Source organism: Ranitomeya imitator, chromosome 8 (genome assembly GCF_032444005.1).
Source record: "Ranitomeya imitator isolate aRanImi1 chromosome 8, aRanImi1.pri, whole genome shotgun sequence".
NCBI classification, from domain to species: domain Eukaryota; kingdom Metazoa; phylum Chordata; class Amphibia; order Anura; family Dendrobatidae; genus Ranitomeya; species Ranitomeya imitator.
This window is the reverse complement of record NC_091289.1, coordinates 12,585,811-12,598,172: the sequence shown is the minus strand read 5'-3', so window position 1 is coordinate 12,598,172 and position 12,362 is coordinate 12,585,811. Positions and strand designations below refer to the sequence as shown.

At 44.0% G+C, this 12,362-nt stretch overlaps 1 protein-coding gene and 1 long non-coding RNA gene across 2 annotated transcripts in view; one reads left to right on the top strand and one right to left on the bottom strand.

Moving 5' to 3' along the window:
• The window catches only part of LOC138647093 (uncharacterized), a 29,132-nt gene extending 16,872 nt beyond the window's left edge, over positions 1-12,260 (top strand). The window contains exon 3 of the long non-coding RNA XR_011314877.1: positions 11,253-12,260. This is a non-coding gene — a long non-coding RNA (uncharacterized lncRNA). The remainder of the gene's footprint in view (positions 1-11,252) is intronic.
• KBTBD12 (kelch repeat and BTB domain containing 12) overlaps positions 1-12,362 on the bottom strand; it is a 60,265-nt gene that overhangs the window by 2,537 nt on the left and 45,366 nt on the right. The gene's annotated exons all lie outside the window — the stretch shown is intronic.

Sequence of the window (12,362 nt, the reverse complement as noted above, 5' to 3'; positions counted from 1 at the left end):
CATTCTTGTACATAGGGGCAGTATTATAGCAGTTATATTCTTGTACATAGGAGCAGTATTATAGTAGTTATATTCTTGTCTATAGGGAGCAGTATTATAGTAGTTATATTCTTGTACATAGGAGCAGTATTATAGTAGTTATATTCTTGTACATAGGAGCAGTATTATAGTAGTTATATTCTTGTACATAGGGGCAGTATTATAGTAGTTATATTCTTGTACATAGGGGCAGTATTATAGTAGTTATATTCTTGTACATAGGGGCAGTATTATAGTAGATATATTCTTGTAGATAGGAGCAGTATTATAGTAGTTATATTCTTGTACATAGGAGCAGTATTACAGTAGTTATATTCTTGTACATAGTGGCAGTATTATAGTAGTTATATTCTTGTACATAGGGGCAGTATTATAGTAGTTATATTCCTGTACATAGGAGCAGTATTATAGTAGTTATATTCTTGTACATAGGGGCAGTATTATAGTAGATATATTCTTGTAGATAGGAGCAGTATTATAGTAGTTATATTCCTGTACATAGGAGCAGTATTATAGTAGTTATATTCTTGTACATAGGGGCAGTATTATAGTAGATATATTCTTGTAGATAGGAGCAGTATTATAGTAGGTATATTCTTGTACATAGGGGCAGTATTATAGTAGTTATATTCTTGTACATAGGGGCAGTATTATAGTAGTTATATTCTTGTACATAGGGGCAGTATTATAGTAGATATATTCTTGTAGGGGGCGTGGCCTGAGAGTCCATGTGAGCGGACGTGCGGCTGTGAGCTCCCGCCGCTGTATATTGTAAAATCCTGCAGAGCCGCTGCTGTTTGGTCCCTGCGGGGGCTTACTGGCTGCGGGGAGACTTGGAGAGGCCGGCGGTGCTGTTCGGTAGCGCTGGAACCGACGAACATGACCAGGAGACGGCAGAAGGACGCGGGAGCCGGGGATGCAGGCGCAATCCAAGATGGCGCCGACTTGAGGGAAAAGGCAGACAAGGAGAACGCCGCATGCAGAAAGCGTATGGAGGTAGCGGCAAAGCTCCAGCAGTTTGCGAGAGCGGAGGCCGCAGAGGAGGGAGCCGGAGCTGATACCGAAGAGGAGGAGGAGAGCCCAGCAGGAGAACATGAGGTACAACAGGGGAGAAAGGAGAGTAAAATGGCGGTGGCAGAAGGGGGACCCGAGGAAATGGCGCCAGAAGCTGAGCCTACCCTAAGAGACGTTTTTGCGCTAGTCTCTTCATGTAAACAATCTCTGACCATACAGATACAGGAGGTTAAGGGGGACACAGCCCAGATAAACGCAGCCATGCAGAAGATTGACAAACGTGTGGGGGAGGTAGAGGAGAGAGTGAGCACTGCAGAAGACCATATAGTGCAGCTGCAAAAAGCAGAGAAAAAGTTCACTCAAGCAATTGCTGAATTGGCTGCGAAAAATGAGGACCTTGAGAACAGGTCCAGAAGAAATAATATTCGCATAGTGGGCATCCCTGAAAAAGCTGAAGGGAGGAATCCAACGGAATATATTGAAAAATGGCTGTTAGAGACATTTGGAGATATGGCGCTAACAAAAGTGTTCGCGGTAGAAAGAGCGCATAGGGTCCCGCCGAAACCACCTGTCCCTGGAGCGAATCCCCGTACCATGCTCGCCAAAATTCTAAACTATAGAGACAGAGACATTATCCTGAGGAAGGCCAGAGACATGACGGATCTGACAGTTGAAGGCCAAAAGATTGCTATATACCCAGACTATTCTACTCTGGTGCAGACAGTGGCGTAGGAAGGTGGGTGCGGGGGGGGGCGGTCCGCCCCGGGCGGCACAATGCTGGGGGCGGCCGGCGCTGCAGAAGAAGATAAAAAAAAAAAATAAAAAAAAAAAAGACGCCCCTTTAAATCTTCGGGCGGCGCCGTCCGCCGCCACGACCAGGGCCAGCTCCCCCCACCCCCGGGTCCCGCCCCCGCCCCCGCCCCCCGCTCTATACTCACCTCTCCTGGTTCCTGCGGCGCCGGCAGCTGCAGCCTCCTCTGACTCTGCGACGTCTCAGAGCAGAGGGCGCGATGACGTCACTACTGTGCGCGCCGCTCTGCCTCTCTGTCCTGAGCGTCGCAGAGCCGGAGAGACGCTGACTGCACCGGACCTGCGCTGGGAACGGGAGAGGTGAGGATTTTACTTTTTTTTTTTTTTCTTTATTTCTGACTGTCTGGGGCTGGGGCAATGCTGGACACACTGGGGCAATACTGGAGACCATGGGGCAGATTGCTGGACACACTGGGGCAATACAGGAGACTATGGGGCAGATTGCTGGACACACTGGGGCAATACAGGAGACCATGGGGCAGATTGCTGGACACACTGGGGCAATACAGGAGACCATGTGGCAGATTGCTGGACACACTGGGGCAATACAGGAGACTATGGGGCAGATTGCTGGACACACTGGGGCAATACTGGAGACCATGGGGCAGAATGCTGGACACACTGGGGCAATACTGGAGACCATGGGGCAGAATGCTGGACACTCTGAATACTGGAGACCATGGGGCAGATCTCAGGACACATTGAGGCAATGCTGGAGACCCTGGGGCAGACTTCTGGACATACTGGGGCAATACTGGAGACCATGGGGCAGATTGCTGGACACACCGGGGCAATACTGGAGACCATGGGGCAGAATGCTGGACACACTGGGGCAATACAGGAGACCATGGGGCAGATTGCTGGACACACTGGGGCAATACTGGAGACCATGGGGCAGAATGCTGGACACACTGGGGCAGTACAGGAGACTATGGGGCAGAATGCTGGACACACTGGGGCAATACTGGAGACCCTGGGGCAGATTGCTGGACACACTGGGGCAATACTGGAGACCCTGGGGCAGATTTCTGGACACATTGAGGCAATGCTGGAGACCCTGGGGCAGACTTCTGGACACACTGGGGCAATGCTGGACACTGGGGCAGATTGCTGGACACACTGGGGGTAATATACTGGACACACTGGGGCAGACTGCTGGACACACTGGGGAAAGGCTGGACACTGGGGCAGATTGCTGGACACACTGAGGGCAGATTGCTGGACACACTGGGGGTAATATGCTGGACATACTGGGGCAGATTGCTGGACACACTGGGGGTAATATGCTGGACACATTGGGGCAGATTGCTGGACAACATGGGGGTAATATGCTGGACACACTGGGGCAGATTGCTGGACAACATGGGGGTAATATGCTGGACACACTGGGGGCAGGACTTGAGGCATGGGCAGAATGTAGATACGGGGCATGATTGGAGACACGGGGCAGGATTGGATCATGGGGCAGGATGGAGGCTGGTGGGGCAGGATGGGGAGATCATATGGGGTAGAATGGATACTCATGAGGGCAGGATACGACAACATATGGCTGGAGCCAGGAATGAGATAAACGGGGCCAGGGTGGGGAATATTATTACCATAGGGGATAATTAAGGGATATTGTTACTGCAGTTATGTATTTATTTTATTTTTTGAGTATACTGTTTTAAATGGGGGGGCGGTCCTGTTACTGTGCAGAGTGACACTATATCACCTTTTTTTCTTCATGTGGTGTAATGTAGAAGTTGTGAAAAATTAAGTAATGTGTTCTGCAAGCGGAGCTCGAGATAACTGTGTTATTTCCTGCAGAAACGAGTCCTGGCTGGAAGGAATGATGGCGGTCTGTGCTGGATAAAAGATGAAGGACTTCACCTAGAGACGTCACTGGTGAGTCAGTGTTACCTATACACTGACACTATACACTGTATACTATATAGAGGTCCTGTGTATAATGTCACCAGTGATCTCTGTATTACCTCTACACAGACACTGCATACTAAGTACAGATCTCCTGTGAATACTGGCACTTATGGTGATAGTATTGTGGTTTTTTTTTTTATTACTGATCAGTATTGTAGTATTCAGTCACTATGTGGTGGTAATATGTGGTCTGGAAATGGTGCGGTGGTATTTGTCCCTTGTATGTAGTATTATTCGGTCACTATGTGGCCTGGTCATGGTGTGGTGGTATTAAGTCACAGGTGTGGCATGTGGGGGTGACACCATTAGGCCCAGTTTAAGTTCTACAAAACAGGAAAACCATTTTTGGTAACCTTTGTGTGTATTGAGCTGGGGGGGGGGGGGGGGCGCCAAACTCGGGAACAGCCCCGGGCGGCAAAAGCTCTAGCTACGCCTCTGGGTGCAGAAACAACGGATGATGTTCACGGGTATCAAGAGACGGCTGAGGGAATTGGGTGTGCAGTATTCCATGATGTTCCCAGCAAGACTGAGGGTGGTGGCGTTTGATAAAATTCATTTTTTCCAGAAGCCGGAGGACGCTACCCAGTGGATTGATATTAATGCTAAAAAGCTTAAAGGAAAAGGAGACTGAAACTGTGGGAAGAGTCTGAAGTTGTTTACTTATCTGTCAGTTGGAAAAGAGTCATGTGATTGACAAGCCAAGGGGTATGGGGGGGGAAGAAGGGAGCTGGATTATATCCAGTTAAAGTTAAAGGGATGGTGTAATGGTTGCTGGGAAAGGGGGAGGAAGGGTTTGCGACATATTTTAAGTGTATGCAGGCTTCTTGCGTGTGTAAATAATTCTAAGTTAAAATGTTTTGAGAACGTTATTTTTCAAAATGTCTGAAATCCTGTTATGTACAGTGGTGGGAGGAGGGTTGGGATGGTAATGCCAAACGGAGTGTTCGCTATGGGCGATGATGCCCCACTCTTGGAAAGAGGTGGAATGGTTAGATGTGAGGGGGGAAGGGTGGGAGGGGGAGTTGGGAGGGGCGGGGGGGGGGAGGGTAGTTAGACAGCCTGAGCTCAAAATTGATGATACTTATAGTGAAGATGAGCCAAGTGATGGGGACCCGTTTTAAGATTTTGTGCTGGAATGTGAGAGGCCTAGGGGAGAAATCTAGACGTGCTGCGTGTTTGCAATATGCAAGAGACCAAAGGGCCTCAATGATATGCTTGCTGGAGACACATTTGGTAAGGGAAAAAGTGGATGTTTTGAATAGACGATGGATCCAGAGGGGATATCATTCTACCTTCTCCACGTATGCAAGAGGAGTCTCAATCTTGGTTCCAGCGGGAGTTCAGTATGAGGAGGTGAAGGTATATGTGGATGTGGAGGGGCAGTACATACTATTACGGTGTATATTGTATGGAGTGATGCTGTGTGTTGCCGCGATGTATATTCCGCCTCCCTACTCTAGCAGGAAGATTAGAGAAGTAATGGAGCGAGTGGAAAAATGGGGACCGACACCGTTAATAATTATCGGAGATCTAAATAACATCTGTGATGAATATTGGGATAAAAATAAAAATACTCAGAATAGGTCGGAGGGACACATAACAACATTTGGCACCTATATACAGGAGATAGGTTTGATTGATCTTTGGAGGGTTAGACATGTGGGGGAGAGAGGGTACTCATGTTATTCACCGGCACATGCCACACTCTCTAGGATTGATATGGCTCTGGGTAACAGGATTTTGGACACATTGGTTGGGGAGGTGAGATATCTGCCAAGGGCCTTGTCGGACCATAGTCCAATTGAAGTAGAGGTTAGATTGGAGGGGGCTCGCTCGCTAAGTGGGAGAGAATGGAAGATTCATCCTAATTGGTTACAGAGTATTGAGTTGGAAAGTATAGGACGGGAGGTGGCGGAATTCTTTCTCTTAAATGATGGAAGCGCCGACGCTCTTACAATTTGGGATGCAATGAAGGCGTACCTGAGGGGACTACTGTTTAGGGACATTAGTAGGTGTAAGCGGAGGACGAGAGAGGTAGAAAAAGCGGCAGTTGAGGAGTTGAAGGAAGCAGAGGATGGGATGGCCACACTGGGAACCCCTGAGGCAGAGAGAAGAATGAAAAACGCACAAAATCATTTGGAAAAAATTCTGCTAGGTAAAGCTGAGAGGAAACGAGATTTCCAAAGGGTATTGTTCTATCAGGAGGGAGAAACAGTGGGACATATGCTGTCGGTAGTGGCTGCTGCTCAGAGAGGTTCTTCATATATACACTCTTTGGATTCTGCTAGTGGAGGTAAAATAACGGAAACACCTGAAATTTTGAGAGCCTTTGCGGACTTCTATGCAGATTTGTATTCCTCTCGGGTTGGTGAATCGGTCGAGGATGCACTGACTTTCTTGGAAGGTCTGGATTTGCCGAGACTGAGTGAGGCAGATAGGGAGAGCCTTGAGGCCCCTATCACTGAGGAGGAATTGAGTCGGGCATTGATGTCTATGGCCAATGGGAAGGCGCCTGGGGTCGATGGGCTACCCGCTGAGATCTATAAAGGGTTGGCAGAAGTGTTGATTCCTAGATTAAAAATGGTATTGGAGGAAGCTAGGTCCTGTGGGCGCTTGCCAGCCTCTATGAGAGAGGCCATAATAGTGGTCATTCCAAAGGAGGATAAGGACTTGGGGAAACCGGAGTCGTACCGCCCAATTTCTTTACTAACAATTGATGTCAAGCTTCTGGCCAAGATGTTGGCTCTCCGCCTCTCTAGTGTTATTGCGAGTCTGGTGCATTCGGACCAATCTGGCTTTATGCCGGATAGATCAACGGCGATCAATTTGCGGAGGTTATATGTAAATTTGCAGGTAGAGTCTGATAACTGTGGTCGAAGAGTGATTGTATCGCTAGATGCACACAAGGCGTTTGACAGCGTCGAATGGGGGTACCTCTGGCAGGTGCTGGAATGTATGGGGTTTGGCCCGCAGTTTGTGGCCTGGATACAGCTGTTGTACTCATTACCATCCGCCAGAATTAGAGTAAATGGGGAGCTATCTCGTCCTATAGGGCTGGCTAGGGGTACTAGGCAGGGATGCCCGCTCTCACCCCTCCTGTTCGCGTTGGCTGTAGAACCTCTTGCTGCTAAGATTCGGCAGTCGGATGGGGTCCCTGGGTTTAGGTATGGCAAAGTAGAGGAAAAAATAGCGTTATATGCGGATGATGTTTTGCTGTTCCTGGAGGATCCAGACAATTCACTAAGAGGGGCCGTTGAAATTGTTGAGAGATTTGGTACTGTGTCGGGACTAACAATTAATTGGGATAAGACGGTTCTTTTTAGAGTGGATGACGTAGGAGAGAATGTGAGTGAGGATGTTGGGGATGAGAGGCTGAAGGTGGTTTCCCAATTTAAATATCTTGGAATATGGATTTCGGTGCCGGTGGCGGAGTTTCTGCAAAGAAATTTGACTCCTGTTATGGGGGTACTCAAGGCAAAGGTAGACGCCTGGAATAAGCTACATCTATCGGTCGTCGGTAGGGTAAACCTTATTAAAATGGTCCTTATGCCTAAAATTCTTTATGTTATGCATAACGCACCAATTTGGATCCCTCGGGGGAAGTTCAGGCAGATTAATGCCCTCTTTAGAAGTTTGATATGGGGTAGACAATATCCACGTATTAGCTTGGAGACGCTTCAACGACCCAAGGAAGATGGTGGTTTGGCTTTGCCCAACCCGGAAATATACTTCCTTGCGGCCCAGAGCGAGCATTTGAAGGGCTGGGCGCGAGGGGCGTCATCCAGTGCAGTACAACAGCTATTGGAAGAGGTGACGGACCGACGACCGATGGCCAGGTGTTTGGAGGATGGCTCATTGGGCGCGCTGGGGAAAATATACCCAACCCTGTTCCTGATTCGTAAATTATGGAATAGACTAAGGCAGATTCGTGGGGTTACAGGGTTGACTAAATTCACACCGATATGGTCTAACCACAACTTAAAGGATTTTGAGGCCCTGGGAGGATTGATGGAATGGCAGAATAAGGGAATTTGCTTTGTTCACCAGATAATCCAGCAGCAGGAGCTGAAGTCCTTTTCCCAATTGCAGGAAGAATTTGGTTTGCGATCCACAGGGGAATATCAGTATGCGCAGATGAGACATGCCTTTAGAGCTCAGAATAAGAAGGCTGATATCAGGGTTCAAGATGATATAGTGTTGGAGTATGTGTGTGGTGAGGGTACTACAAGGGGAGTTATTTCCACTCTGTATAAGGACCTTATGCACACATTTCTGCTAGATTTCCCTATAAAGGCGAGAGCTAAGTGGGAGAGAGAAGTGGGGCCGATGGAAAATGAAACCTGGGAATCGGTGATGGAGTGGGTTCCGCGACTATCCTTGAGTGAACCATATAGGCTCTCGCAGCTATACATTCTGCATAGGGTATATAAATCTCCGGAAGTGTTATACAAAGCGGGATTGCGTGCCAATTCTGGGTGTCCGAGGTGTGCGAGTGAGAAGGCAGGAATATATCACATGATGTGGACGTGTCCGAGACTGGCTGCCTTTTGGGTGGTGGTTTTGAGCCGGGTTGAAGCAGCATATAAGTGCAGAGTTGTTAGAGACCCGATAGTATGTGTGCTGGGATATGTGGAAGAAATTGGAGTTGACAATACTTGGAAGATTGCAATCGCTAGGCTACTCTACATGGCCAGGAAAGTAATAGCACGAAATTGGATAAACGCGGAACCACCTGTGAGAAGGGAATTTCTCCAATATGTTCAACATGGTCTAAAATTGGAAAAGGGGGTGTACAGTAAAAGGGGGAAAATAGAACTCTTTAATAAAATATGGTCTCCTTGGCTTGATTTGGATTGAGGAGTATAGGCGTCGTGTTTCCTAAGACCTGGAAGAGGATAAATTACAAGAGGCAGATAATGCCTCGGTGGGGTGGAGATTGAGACTGAGCTGTCTTATGGGGGAGGGGGGTAGTTGGGGTAAGGTTGGGGTTTATTAAAGTAAGAAAATGTGTATCTGATATAATGCAATGTAAATGGCATTCTGTTGTTCTCTTTTTTATATATTGTTAATAAAAATCTATTTAAATAAAAAAAAAAAAGATATATTCTTGTAGATAGGAGCAGTATTATAGTAGTTATATTCTTGTACATAGTGGCAGTATTATAGTAGTTATATTCTTGTACATAGTGGCAGTATTATAGGAGTTATATTCTTGTACATAGGAGCAGTATTATAGGAGTTATATTCTTGTAGATAGGAGCAGTATTATAGTAGTTATATTCTTGTACATAGAGGCAGTATTATAGTAGTTATATTCTTGTACATAGTGGCAGTATTATAGGAGTTATATTCTTGTACATAGGGGCAGTATTATAGTAGTTATATTCTTGTACATAGGAGCAGTATTATAGTAGTTATATTCTTGTACATAGGAGCAGTATTATAGTAGTTATATTCTTGTACATAGGAGCAGTATTATAGTAGTTATATTCTTGTACATAGGAGCAGTATTATAGTAGTTATATTCTTGTACATAGGAGCAGTATTATAGTAGTTATATTCTTGTACATAGGGGGCAGTATTATAGTAGTTATATTCTTGTACATAGGAGCAGTATTATAGTAGTTATATTCTTGTACATAGGGGGCAGTATTATAGTAGTTATATTCTTGTACATAGGAGCAGTATTATAGTAGTTATATTCTTGTACATAGGATCAGTATTATAGTAGTTATATTCTTGTACATAGGGGCAGTATTATAGTAGTTATATTCTTGTACATAGGAGCAGTATTATAGTAGTTATGTTCTTGTACATAAGGGCAGTATTATAGTAGTTATATTCTTGTACATAGGGGGCAGTATTATAGTAGTTATATTCTTGTACATAGGAGCAGTATTATAGTAGTTATATTCTTGTACATAGGGGCAGTATTATAGTAGTTATATTCTTGTACATAGGAGGCAGTATTATAGTAGTTATATTCTTGTACATAGGAGCAGTATTATAGTAGTTATGTTCTTGTACATAAGGGCAGTATTATAGTAGTTATATTCTTGTACATAGGAGCAGTATTATAGTAGTTATATTCCTGTACATAGGAGCAGTATTATAGTAGTTATATTCTTGTACATAGGAGCAGTATTATAGTAGTTATATTCTTGTACATAGGAGGCAGTATTATAGTAGTTATATTCTTGTACATAGGAGCAGTATTATAGTAGTTATATTCTTGTACATAAGGGCAGTATTATAGTAGTTATATTCTTGTACATAGGAGCAGTATTATAGTAGTTATATTCTTGTACATAGGATCAGTATTATAGTAGTTATATTCTTGTACATAAGGGCAGTTTTATAGTAGTTATATTCTTGTACATAGGAGCAGTATTATAGTAGTTATATTCTTGTACATAGGATCAGTATTATAGTAGTTATATTCTTGTACATAGGGAGCAGTATTATAGTAGTTATATTCTTGAACATAGGGGCAGTATTATAGTAGTTATATTCTTGTACATAGGGGGCAGTATTATAGTAGTTATATTCTTGTACATAGGGGGCAGTATTATAGCATTTATATTCTTGTTCATAGGGGGCAGTATTATAGTAGTTATATTCTTGTTCATAGGGGGCAGTATTATAGTAGTTATATTCTTGTTCATAGGGGGCAGTATTATAGTAGTTATATTCTTGTACATAGGGGCAGTATTATAGTAGTTATATTCTTGTACATAGGGGCAGTATTATAGTAGTTATATTCTTGTACATAGGGGCAGTATTATAGTAGTTATATTCTTGTACATAGGGGCAGTATTATAGTAGATATATTCTTGTACATAGGGGCAGTATTATAGTAGATATATTCCTGTACATAGGGGCAGTATTATAGTAGTTATATTTTTGCACATAGGGGCAGTATTATAGTAGTTATATTCTTGTTCATAGGGGGCAGTATTATAGTAGTTATATTCTTGTTCATAGGGGGCAGTATTATAGTAGTTATATTCTTGTTCATAGGGGGCAGTATTATAGTAGTTATATTCTTGTACATAGGAGCAGTATTATAGTAGTTATATTCTTGTACATAGGGGCAGTATTATAGCAGTTATATTCTTGTTCATAGGGGGCAGTACTGGAAAGGTGAAATCTCTTTTCTAGCCAATAATTTGCTGATATCGGTAATGACTTCCTTTGCCCCAATTCTTTTGGCATTTACACACAGCAGCGGCATTACTCGTACCCGTCTTATTCGTAGCCACTTTCATACATTGTAACAAAGTGCAGCTGTGTAACAGGGAATATAGCTGTTTATTAGGAAATTGCGCACTGTGTAATTATACAATATAACCCCCCAGAGCAATTAACCAATTAACCCTACGACTGCTTTATGGAATGTTGTGTAAGATTACTAGAATGTTTTCATCGCTGCCAAAAACATCTGATATCTATGAATTGCTTCCATGTAGAAAATCAGCGGGGGTCCGAGACTTCTCATGGTGAATCTGATCACATGTATCTCTGACATATACTAAGATCACTTTGACTGTATTTCCCCTTTGAGAAGCAGGGGGTCTTCCCAGGTGGGAGCAGGAATCTACAGCCACAGAGTTATAAAGCACAGGACATGCACAGTGTTGCGTAGAAGCTGCGGGATGTTTCTTGGGACCTCGTCAGCTCGAGGTTAATTAACGACTCTTCCTAGATATAAACCCCAGCAGAGGAGAGCGGACGCCAATTCCCACATGTTCTAAATCTATCGAGAGCCAGAAACTAAAAGTGTAAACACAGCAGGCACGCGAAGGGTCAATCCTGCGGGACGCAACGATGAGTCCCTGACGTCCCAACACTCATGGAAATATCCCCTTAAAGGGATGATCTGTGGGGCAAAATGAATGTGAATGATGCCATACAATGTACCGGAAAACGGAAACAAAGTTACGACTGTGGAAAAATGGTGAAAAACAATTCCGCCAATGGTTTTTAGGGTTCCGTCTTAATGGCGTTCGTTGTGTTATAGAAATGACGTCGCAGTACGATTCTCCAGGTCAGTGCGATGACAGCGGCAACAAACTCGTGTACTTTATTTATTTTAGCGGTGACCAAATATTTGACAATTATTTTTTTGTAAAGAATTGATTTGTGTCGCCATTTCCCAAGACCCACAACTCTATTCTGCTGTTGGACTTGTGTAGGGTCTTGATTTTTGCGCGGTGAGATGACGTTCTTATTGTTACGACTTTGGGGTATAGAAGACATTTTGATCCCTTTTTATTGTATTCATTTAAGGAGGGAAAAGAACGCAATTCTGACATTTCGATTCACCATAAGGGATCATCAATTTTATACTTTGGTCGATGGGACATTCAAGGACACAGTGATACCAAGTATGCATTTTTTTTCTTTATTTTTAAAGGATAAATTGTAACTTTTTAAACAGTTTTTACAACTTTTTTGTATTTTTAATTTTGTTTTCCTAGCAGATTTTATCCATTGATCCTCTCCTTACTTGTTCTATATACTCCAATGGTAATAAGAAAAAAAGATTTTTTCCAGATCCAAAGTGCAGGTCTCAATTG